Genomic DNA, 10,671 nt, shown 5'->3' on the forward strand with positions numbered 1-10,671 from the left:
GTTGAAGGAAAACTCATTTAGCAACCTGAGATATACAGATAATGAAATCTTGCTTGCTGAAAGCAAAGAGGCCTTAAAATACTTATTGTTGAAGATCAAAGATCAAGGCCTTTGGTATGGGTTGCACCTCAAAGTAAAGAAAACAAAAATCCTCACCACTGGACCAATAAACAACATCCATATCAATGGAGAAAAGATTGAGGTTGTCTTCTTTTTGCTTAAAACAACCATCAACACTCATGGAAGCGGCTGTCAAGAAATCAAATGCATGGGGTAAATCTGCTGCTGCACAAGATTTCTTTAAAATGTTGAAGAGCAAAGATGTCAGTTTGAGGACTAAGGTACACCTGACCCAAACCATGGTATTTTCAGTAACTTCATATGCAAGTGAAAGTTGGAAAGTGAATAAGGAAGAGAAGATTTGATGCCTTTGAGTTACGGTGTTGGAGGAGAATATTAAAGAACAAACTGCCAAAAGAACAAACAAATCTGTGTTTGAAGAAATACAGCCAGAATGCTCCTTGGAAGCCAGGATGGCCAGACTTTTTCTCTCATACTTTGGACATATAGTCAGGAGGGACCAGTCCCTGAAGAATGATACCATGTTTAGTAATGAGGAGAGTAGGTGATGGATAAAGACCTCAAACGAGATTGAATGGTACAGTAGTGGCAGTTATGGGATCAACTGAAGCAACAATTGTGATATTGATTCAGGACTATTCAGTGTTTCCTTCTGCTGTGTATTTTGTTGCTGTTGAGTCAGTGCCAATTTGACGGCACATAACAACATGCTGTAACTTGGTGCTGACTTGATGGTACATAACAAATACAATGACAATGAGTGTATCAGGATCCTGGTAGTGCACTGGTTAAGTGCTCAGCTTCTGGTCAAAAGCTTCTGACTCAAAACTAGAACCCACTATCAGCTCTGCAAGAAAATTATGAGATGGTCTATTCCAGTAACTATTACAGCCTTGTAGCCCTTGAGGCAATTCTATTCCTTTCATAGTGTCGTTATGAGTTGGAATGAACTCAATGGCAATGGATTTTGTTGTTGTTTGTGTTTATTATGTATATATAATCCCTATTAATGTCCATTTGCTTCTGATTCACAGTGACCCTACTGGACAGAGTAGAAATGCACCACAAGGTTTTCAAAAGTGTAATCTTTCCAGGAGCACACTGTCTTACCTTTTTTTCCATGTGACAGATGTTGATTATGAACCACCAACTTTTAGTTAGCAACCAAGCATTTAACCACTTGGCTATCGGGGCTCCACCTATGGTATGTATAAATATGGTCTTATATTCAAACAGGAATACCTAACTTTTTGTCCTAGTGTCTTTCTTCCCCCTATTGTGGTAGTTTCCGAGTCGAACTCGTCTTCTTGCTAACTATTGTTTCTTTACCGTTCACTTTGATCCACTTATGGCTCAGTCAGTGGTTTTCTCTTTATTCTTAGTCAATTATTTTTCCCTCTTATAAAGCACTGGGCTGGAAGGTTGGTTTGAACCACACAGTCCGTGGTTCAGACTCACCAGCTGCTCTTTGGAAACCCTGTACATGGTCGCTGTGAGTTGGAACAGACTCAACGGCACTTAACAACAACAACAACAACAGTTGCACAAGAAGAACTCATATGCATTGTAGGATCAATACTGGACTTCGAGTCACAAGTTAGGCATTTCAAACCCACCCACTAACTGCTCCTCAGAAACCCTCTATGGGGTCACTGTGTGTTGCAGCCAACTTGAGAGCTCTTAAGAACAGTTGCCCAAGAAAGTGAAGCTATTATACCAAATACTTTCGACTTCCTGCCACAAAATTGATAAGCTTGTCAGAAGATACAGCTTTTATTGTTTTCCTTCTTTCAGAGGTGGAATAGTGCATCTTCACTAAGGTCAGACCTGGTATCATTCTCTAGAACTCATCTTCCCCTTTTCTGTAGATTCCAGTACCTCATATAGGTATCAAAGCACACTTAAGACTGTCTCTCTCCCTATACATATAAAGTTTTTATTGTGAATCAAGTGATAGTTTTCATGGGAGAACATCGGTTTTATACTCATTGTTTCATTGCAATGATTACAATCTCCTCTGTGTATCGTCATTTAACAGTATTCACTTCTATTCCCTGTTTCTTTTTCTTCCTTTCTTTTTGTTTTGGGTGGGGGATGGGGGTGTACATAAAAACACTCAGGAATATACAATCATTTAAACCACCAAAGGGCACATTCTGAAAACCTGCTTCCTGGCCACCAGCACACAGCCTTTCTCTTTGCATGAGTCTAGAGTCCTCAGCTGCTCTCCATGTTCTCATCTCTGCCTCCATCTCTGGTGAATATTGTTTTATTTAACCTCTCTTTCACTCCAGAGCTAAATTTCTTAAAAGGGTTATGCACCTTTAATGTTTCTGTCCCCTCTATTCATATTTAGTCTATAATTCATTGCAACGTATATTCTTACCCATATCTGTACTTGAATTTGTCAAGCAGCACTTAAAGCATTGGTGAAAAACAAGGCTCCAGGAACGGACAGAAAACAAATTGAAATCTTTCAACAGTCTGAGGCAGCACTGGAAGTGCTCACTTGTCTAAGCCAACAAATTTGAAAGACAGCTACCTGGCCAACCAAAAGTCATCTATATTTGTGGCCATTCTAAAGAAAGGCAACCCAATGGAATGTAGAAATCATCAAACAATATGAAATAAAATTTTGCTGAAGATAATTAAATACATGACTGCAGCAGTACAGGACAAGGAACTGCCAGAATTTCAAGCTGGATTCAGAAGAGGATATGGAATGAGAGATATTATTACTGACGTCAGATAGATCTTGGCCGAAAGCAGAGAACACCAGAAACATGTTTACTTTCTCATAATTGACTATGCAAAATATTTACCATATGGATCATGACAAATAGGAATTTTCAAAAATCATATTACAAGAATGTGTATCTTAAAACACTTGTTTGTGCTCATGAGGAACCTGCACTTAGACTAAGAAGCAGCCGTTTGAACACAACAAGGAGATACTGAATGGTTTAAAATCAGAAAAGGTGTGAATCAGGGTTATATCCTTCTACCATACATATTTAACCTGTATGCTGAGCAAATAATCAGGAAACTTGGATTATATGAAGAAGAACGTGGCATTAGGGTTGGAAGATGACTCATCAACAACCTGCAATGAGCAGATGACCAACCTTGCTTGCTGGAAGCAAAGAGGACTGAAATACTCACTGATAAAGATCAAAGACCACAGCCTTCTATATGGGTTGCACCTCAAAATAAAGAAAACAAAAATCTTTACAACTTGACAAATAAATAGCATCATGATAAATGGAGAAAAGATTGATGTTTTCAGACTTCAATTTTCTTGGGTCCACAATCAATGCTCAAGGAAGTCACAATCAAGAAATCAATTGATGTATTTATCACCTTATGCAAATCTGCTGCACAAGACTTCTTTAAAGTGTTCAAAAGCAAAGATGTCATTTTGATGACTAAGTTGGACCTGACCCAAACATGATATTATCAATCACCTCGAGTGCATTTGAAAGTTGTACAATGAATTAGGAAGACCATACAAGAATCTATCAATGCATTTGAATTATGGGAATGTAAATATTTCTGGATAGTCTTGTTGAGTGTTTTAATTATGAACACTCCAATATGAGTTCACTGATGACATTGTTCCCACGTGATAACAATGGAAATTCTTTATCTAAGCTTGGTGTCATAACCAATAAGGAACGGAACTTCAGAGAGGTCACGTAATTTGCCCAGGACTAAACAGTAGTAGCTGGCTAAGCTGAACTTTTAACTCTGTGTTATTTTGGTAATATTGCATCTTATGTGTGCTTCCAAATCCCAGCATTATGTCTCTAATCTTGTGAGATTGTGGAAGATAAGAAGATAACAAGACAAGTTGAGAGTTTGAGGTATTGTCTGAGTATAAATCTTAAGGAGTCCTCATGTGGGGATGTAGGATAAGCACTTGACTGCAAGGTTCAGTTGAACCGCAAGGTTAAATGTTCAAACTCATTAACCACTCCTCAGAAAACCTATACAGGGTCACTATGAGTCAAAACCAATTTGACAGCATTTAACAACAACAGTGTAAGTCTTATGTGGGGACAAGATAGAGGAGTGGTTTGAGAAAGAAAGAGAGAAAGGTTTCTGAAATGTGAAGTAGAAATCTCTCAGAAATAAACTTGGTTCACATTTTTTCCTCTTTATATCCATCAAAACATTTGATTCCTAGAACCGAATTCATCTACCTTTCACAATTGTTAGGTTTGTGTCAGTCAGTATTATTTTGATTCTTTAAGAAGATTCACTTATGAACCTTGGCAAAAATTTTGTCTTGAATCTAGAGCTAAAATTATACTTTGAATTCTACGTTGAATGCAATTGTTTTCTGAACAGAAATGAACAGGTTAGGGGTTCTTTTCACTACTTTTTCTATGATTGTGACCTGATGGCAAAGTGGCTAAGCATTAGAATGTTAATTGAGAGGTCAGCAGTTGGAGATCACCAACCACTCTGAAGGAGAAAGATGAGGTGGTCTGTTTCTGTAAAGATTTGCAGTCTTAGAATACCTTTGGAGTAGTTCTACTCGGTCTTATGTGGTTGCCATGAGTCAGAATCTACTCAGTGATAGACTTTTTTTTTTTTTAACTACTTTTTCTATGATTGAGACAGATAGATAATTCAGAAACTGCACTAATTACTTGTGTGCAGGCACATGAACACATCCATATCTATATAGCTTAGTTACGCTTGTTTAGAAAGTTCACAGAAAGATAAGAAATAATTTGTCTGCTTTTGTCTTCAAGGAATAATATTCATTGTCTTTTAGTCTCTGAATACTATTGAAGAGTAAGCCAGGGCTTTTGATAGGAGCACAAGGAAGACATGCAGTATTATTTGTACAGTAGATCCTTGGCATGCATAAATGATACTGCTGCAAACCCTCAAGTTTAATCCTCAGATTAAACTACCCAGAGTTCCTGGTTGGAAGCTATAATGGAAAATAACAAAGCTGTGTTGAGATTTATTCCTTTATTCCACAAATATTTATAGAGCTATTCTGTATACCACTGTATATGCAATATTCTAAGAGCTGGATATAAAGCAATGCACTAATTAGACAAATCATCTCCCCTTATTCTGATAGATGGATAGATAAGAAACAAACAAACATATCATATGGAGCCCTGGTGACACTAGGCTTAAATGCTCAGTTGCTAACAAATGGAGGTGGTTGGAATCCACCCAACACCTTTGCAGGAGAAATACCTGGTAATCTGTTCTCTAAAGATTAAAGCCCTTCCCCTCCCAAAACAAAACAAAGCAAAACCTTAATGGAACACTTCTACTCTGTCACATGGGATTGCTGAGTCAAAATTCACTCAACAGCATCCAACAACAGCAATATGATGGCAGCTCTAAAGATAAGCACTGGACTGTGAACCACGAGGTTGGTGATTCAAGCGCACTAGCTATTCTGTGGGAGAAAGATGAGGCTTTCTGTTCCTGAAAAGATACACAAACTTGGAAGCCCTGTACAGGGTCTCAGTGAGTTGGAACTGATTCAATAGCACTTAACACTAATAACAATGAAAACAAGTCTTTGCAGTCTATTGTAGATATTTTGTTATTGTTGTTGTTAAAGTACCATCAAATCAATTCTTACTCAAAGTGACCCTGTACAGAGTTTCCACAGAACACTTGGTGGGTGTGCACTGCCGACCTTGTGGTTAGCAGTATAGTGCTTATCCTACAGTGCCACACCAGGAGTATAATGTTTTTGTTGTTAGATTCCATCGAGTTGGTTCTGACCTATAGTGACCCTATGTACAACAGAACGAAACATTGCCGACTCCTGGGCATCTTCACAATTGCTGCCAAGCTTGAGTCCATTGTTGTTGCTTTTTCACTGGCCCTCCACTTTACCAAGCATGATGGATGTCCTTTTCCAGGGACTGGTCCCTCCTGATAACATGTCTCATGTATGAGAGATGAAGTCAGGCAATCCTTGCTTCTAAGGAACATTCTGGTTGTATTTCCTCCAATTAGAATGTTTGTTTTTCCCACAGTCCATGGTACTTTTAAACACTCTGTTACAACACCCTAACTCAAAATTAACAGTTTTTCTACCATCTGCTTTTTTCATTGTCTACCTTTCACATGCATATGTTGTTGTTGTTGTTAGGTGCCATTGAGTCGGCACCAACTCATAGTGACCCTATGCACAACAGGACAAAACACTGCCTTGTACAGGACCAACATCACAATTGTTGCCATGCTTGAGCCCGTTAATGCTGCCATTTTTTCAGTCCATCCTGATGGGGGTCTTCTTCTTTTTCTCTGACCCCCCACCTTACAAAAAATGATATCCTTATCAAGTGACTTGTCCCTCCTGACAATATGTCCGAAGTATGAGAGACGAGGTTTGGCCATCCTGGCCTCCAAGTAGCCCTCTGGCTGCACTTCTTCCGACACAGATCTGTTTGTTCTTTTGGCAGCTCATGACACTTTCAATATTCGCCTCCAACACCATAACTCAAAAGCATCCATTCTTCTGTGGTCTTCATCCATTATTCACTGTCTAGCGTTCTCATGCATATGAGGTTATTAAAAATACCATGGCTGGGGTCAGGTGCATGTTAGACCTTAAGCTGATATCTTTGCGCTTCAACACTTTAAAATGAGCAATTGAGGCTATTTAAAATACCATGGGTTGATATTTTCAGGCATTCTTTAGTCCTCAAACTGATGTCTTTGCTCTTGAACTCCTTGAAGAGGTCTTTTACAACAGACTTGCCTAATGCAACATGTCATTTGATTTCTAGTCTGCTGCTTCCATGAGTGTTGATGGTGGACACAAGCAAAATGAAGTCTTTGATAACTGCAGTCTTTTCTCCATGATGTTATGTATTGGTCCACTGGTGAGGATTTTTGCATTCTTTACACTGAAAGTGCAACCTGTACTGAAGGCTGTGGTCTTTGATTTTCATCAGTGAGTATTTTAAGTCCTCTTTGCTTTCAGCAAGCAAGGTTATGTTATCTGCACATTGTAGGTTAATGAGTTTTTCTCCAATCCTTATGCCATGTTCTTCTTCATATAATCCTGCTTCTCAGATTATTTGCTCAGCATACAGATTGATTTGTTCATTTCAAATACCTTCTTTATATAGCATAAAAGACAATTACACACAGGAACCTCACCAGATGGAATACAGAAATCAAATTGATTGCATCATGTAAAGAGACAGTAGAAAACTCCACATCATCAATCAAAACAAGGCCAGGTACAGATTGTGGAGCTGACCATCATTGCTCATATGTAAATTCAGTCTGAAGCTGAAGAAAATGAAAACACGTCCATGAGAGCCAAAATATGACCTTGAATATATCCCACCTGAATTTAGAGATCATTTGAAGAACAGATTTGATACATTAAACACTAAAGACTGAAGACCAGAAGAGTTGTGGATGACATCAAGAACATCACACAGGAAGAAAGCAAAAATTCATTAAGAAGACAGGAAATAAGGAAAAGGTCAAATGCATGTCAGAAGAGACGCTGAAACTTGCTCTCCAGCATAGAGATGCTAAAGCAAATGGAAGAGATGAGGAGGTACAAGAGCTGAACAGAAAATTTCACAGATCAGCTCGAGAAGACAAAGTCAAATATTGCAACAACAGGTGCAAAGATCTAGAGTTAGAAAACCAAAAGAGAAGAACACGCTCAACATTTCTCAAGCTAGGGAAATGGAAGCAATAATTCAAGCCTCAACTTTGTTATTGAAGGATTCTCTGGGAAAATTATTGAATGATGCAGAAAGCATCAAGAGAAGATGGAAGAAATACAAAGAGTCGCTGTACCAAAAGGAAATGGTTCATGTTCAACAGTTTCAAGAGGTAGGATATGACCAAGAGCCAATGATGCTGAAGGAAGAAGTCCAAGGTGCATTGAAGGAATTGGCAAAAAACAAAGCACCAGGAATTGATGGAATAAAAATTGAAATCTTTCAAGAAAGTGAGGCCACACTGGAGGCATTCACTCAACTATGCCAAGAAATTTGGAAGACAACTACCTGGCTAGCTGATTGAAAGAGATCTGTATGTGTGCCCATTCCAAAGAGAGGTGACCCAACATAATGTGTAAATCATTGGACAATATCTCTGATATCCCATGAGAGTAAAGTTTTACTGAAGGTAATATACATTGACAGAGAACTTCAAGAGGTTCAAGCTGGATTCAGAAGAGGCCATGGAATGAGGGAAATCATTGCTGCTGTCTAGCGGATCTTGGCTGAAAGTAGAGAATACCGGAAAGATGTGTACCTGTGCTTTATTGACTACACAAAGGCTTCCAATTTTGTGGGTTATGGCAAGCAATGAACAGCATTGTGGAGAATGAGTATTCCAGAACACTTGATTGTTCTGATGAGGAATCTGTACATGGACCAAGGAGGCAGTTGTTCAAACAGAACATGGGAACACTGAAGGTTTAAAATTAAGAAATGTGTGTGACAGGGTTGTATTCTTTCACCATACTTATTCAACCTGTATTCTGAGCAAATAATCCAAGAAGCTGGGTTATATGAAGAAAAACGTGGCATAAGGATTGGAGGAAGACTCATTAACAACCTGTGATATGCAGATGATACAACTTAGTTTGCTGAAAGTGAAGAGGACTTAGAATATTTACTAATGAAGATCAAACAGCACAGTCTTTGGTATGGGTTGCATCTCAATGCAAAGAAAACAAAAATCCTCTCCACTAGACCAATGGTGAAAGAATTCCACCCTGGAACACACACTTTTCCTGATTTTATACCATTCATTTCCCCCTTCTTCTGTTGGAACTACTGTCTCTTGTTCTATATAAAGTTCCTCATGATCACAATTAAGTGTTCCAGAATGCACATTCTCTGAAATGTTGTCCATAGGTTATCATGATCCATACAATTGAAAACCTTCATATAACCCATATAGTACAGGTTTGTTGTTGTTGTTGTTGTTAAGTGGCGTTGAATCAGTTCTGACCCATAGCGACCCTGTATAGAGTTTCCGAGGAGCAGCTGGTGAGCTTGAACCATCGACCTTGCAGTTCAAACGGCTTTGCAGTCTGGTGCACTAACCCACAGTGTCACACATAGTACAGGTAAACATAGTAAATATACTAAACGTTGTTGTTAAGTGCTGTAAAGTCAGTTCCCATTCATGGCGACTCATAGGATTTCTGAGGACTGGCTGGTAAGTTTGAGCTGCTGACCTTGTGGTTCAAACTGACCTTGGTATCCAGTCCATTTTCCTGCTATACCACACCAGGACTCCATAGTAACCTTCATATATGCTATTCCTTTTGCTTAGAAAACTCCTTACCCATGCTTTTAAATGGGCCAATTGCTACTCACCCTGTAAGTCTCCATTTATATAGCTCTTCCTTGTAAGGCCTTCCCTGATTCCAAAATTTCAAAGTATTTTCCATTGCTAGGTGCTCTAAAACATTATATTATTTTTTATGTTATATGCTTTTTTTTGTCTTTATGCCTTAATTTCATTACATTGTGCTAGGAACGTTTGTTGTTTTTCTGTGTCATCAAATCAGGTCTGATTCACAGTGATTCATATAGGGTTTCCAAGGCACAGTTGGTAACTTTAAGCTGCCTATCTTGTGGTTCCCACTCCAGTGCTGATCCAACAGCACCACACCAGAATTCCAATAAGAGATTAATATTTATTTTCTGAGTTAATTAATGCTTTAATGAAATGCCTTAGTCTCACACATCAGAAATTTGCAAAGTATGATTCAAATTTATGCTTCATCAGTATTGTAAGTTATACAGTGGAGTAAGCTCTTGGTGGTGATTTTGGAAAAGTCAAACCTAAGATTTGAGTTACTGCGTTACCAGAAGTCTACTGAATTGGGTTTTTAGTCAATACTTCAGTGTTGTAGAGCAACAAAGAAGATTTAAAAATCCTCTTGGCTGACATGCATGCATATGTGTGTTTGAGAATATTACATTTTATTTTTCATAGCTTGATACATAAATCTACGTATATTTCATGTCTTAATACTCTGAAACATGCAGTATCAGAGCACTGAGCAATGATGTGACATAAAAATCAGTGTATGGGAAGAGGAAGAGTAAGTGATGCCACTCATTCTGACAATAGTAAAAGTGAGTAACATACGCTTATTTAGTCTTACTGTTATTGGTTTTCAGTGCCGTCAAGTTGGTTCTGACTCATAGTGAACCTGTATAGGGTTTCTAAGGAGTGATTGGTGGGTTTGTTTATCCAATAATGCTACACCAGAACTCCTTAGTGTTAGTATGTGCCACCAAATATAGTAGGTACATCATGTGTTTTCACCCATTTAAATAGCATCACAACTTTGTGAGTAAAGTGAGGCCCATGGAAGTTAAGTAACTAATACTCCTCGTGTACATAGTGAGTGAATGGTGGAGAAAGGACATGAACTCCAAAACTGAGCTCTAGAGTTTATGTTCTTAATTTCCACACTGTGCTACTCTGATTTGAAACAAAACAGTAAAACAAACAAACACACAAACCTGCTTAAATGAATACTACTTGAATAGGAACAAGGCATTTTCTTGCTATGATATTAAACGCTGGATCCCTGACAGA

At 38.4% G+C, this 10,671-nt stretch overlaps 1 pseudogene; it reads right to left on the reverse strand.

Annotated features, from left to right (window-relative positions):
- The window catches only part of LOC102840368, a 17,675-nt pseudogene extending 15,784 nt beyond the window's left edge, over window positions 1-1,891 (reverse strand).
- Between the last annotated feature and the right edge of the window lie 8,780 nt (window positions 1,892-10,671).

This window comes from Chrysochloris asiatica, unplaced genomic scaffold (assembly GCF_000296735.1).
Source record: "Chrysochloris asiatica unplaced genomic scaffold, ChrAsi1.0 scaffold00155, whole genome shotgun sequence".
NCBI classification, from domain to species: Eukaryota; Metazoa; Chordata; class Mammalia; order Afrosoricida; family Chrysochloridae; genus Chrysochloris; species Chrysochloris asiatica.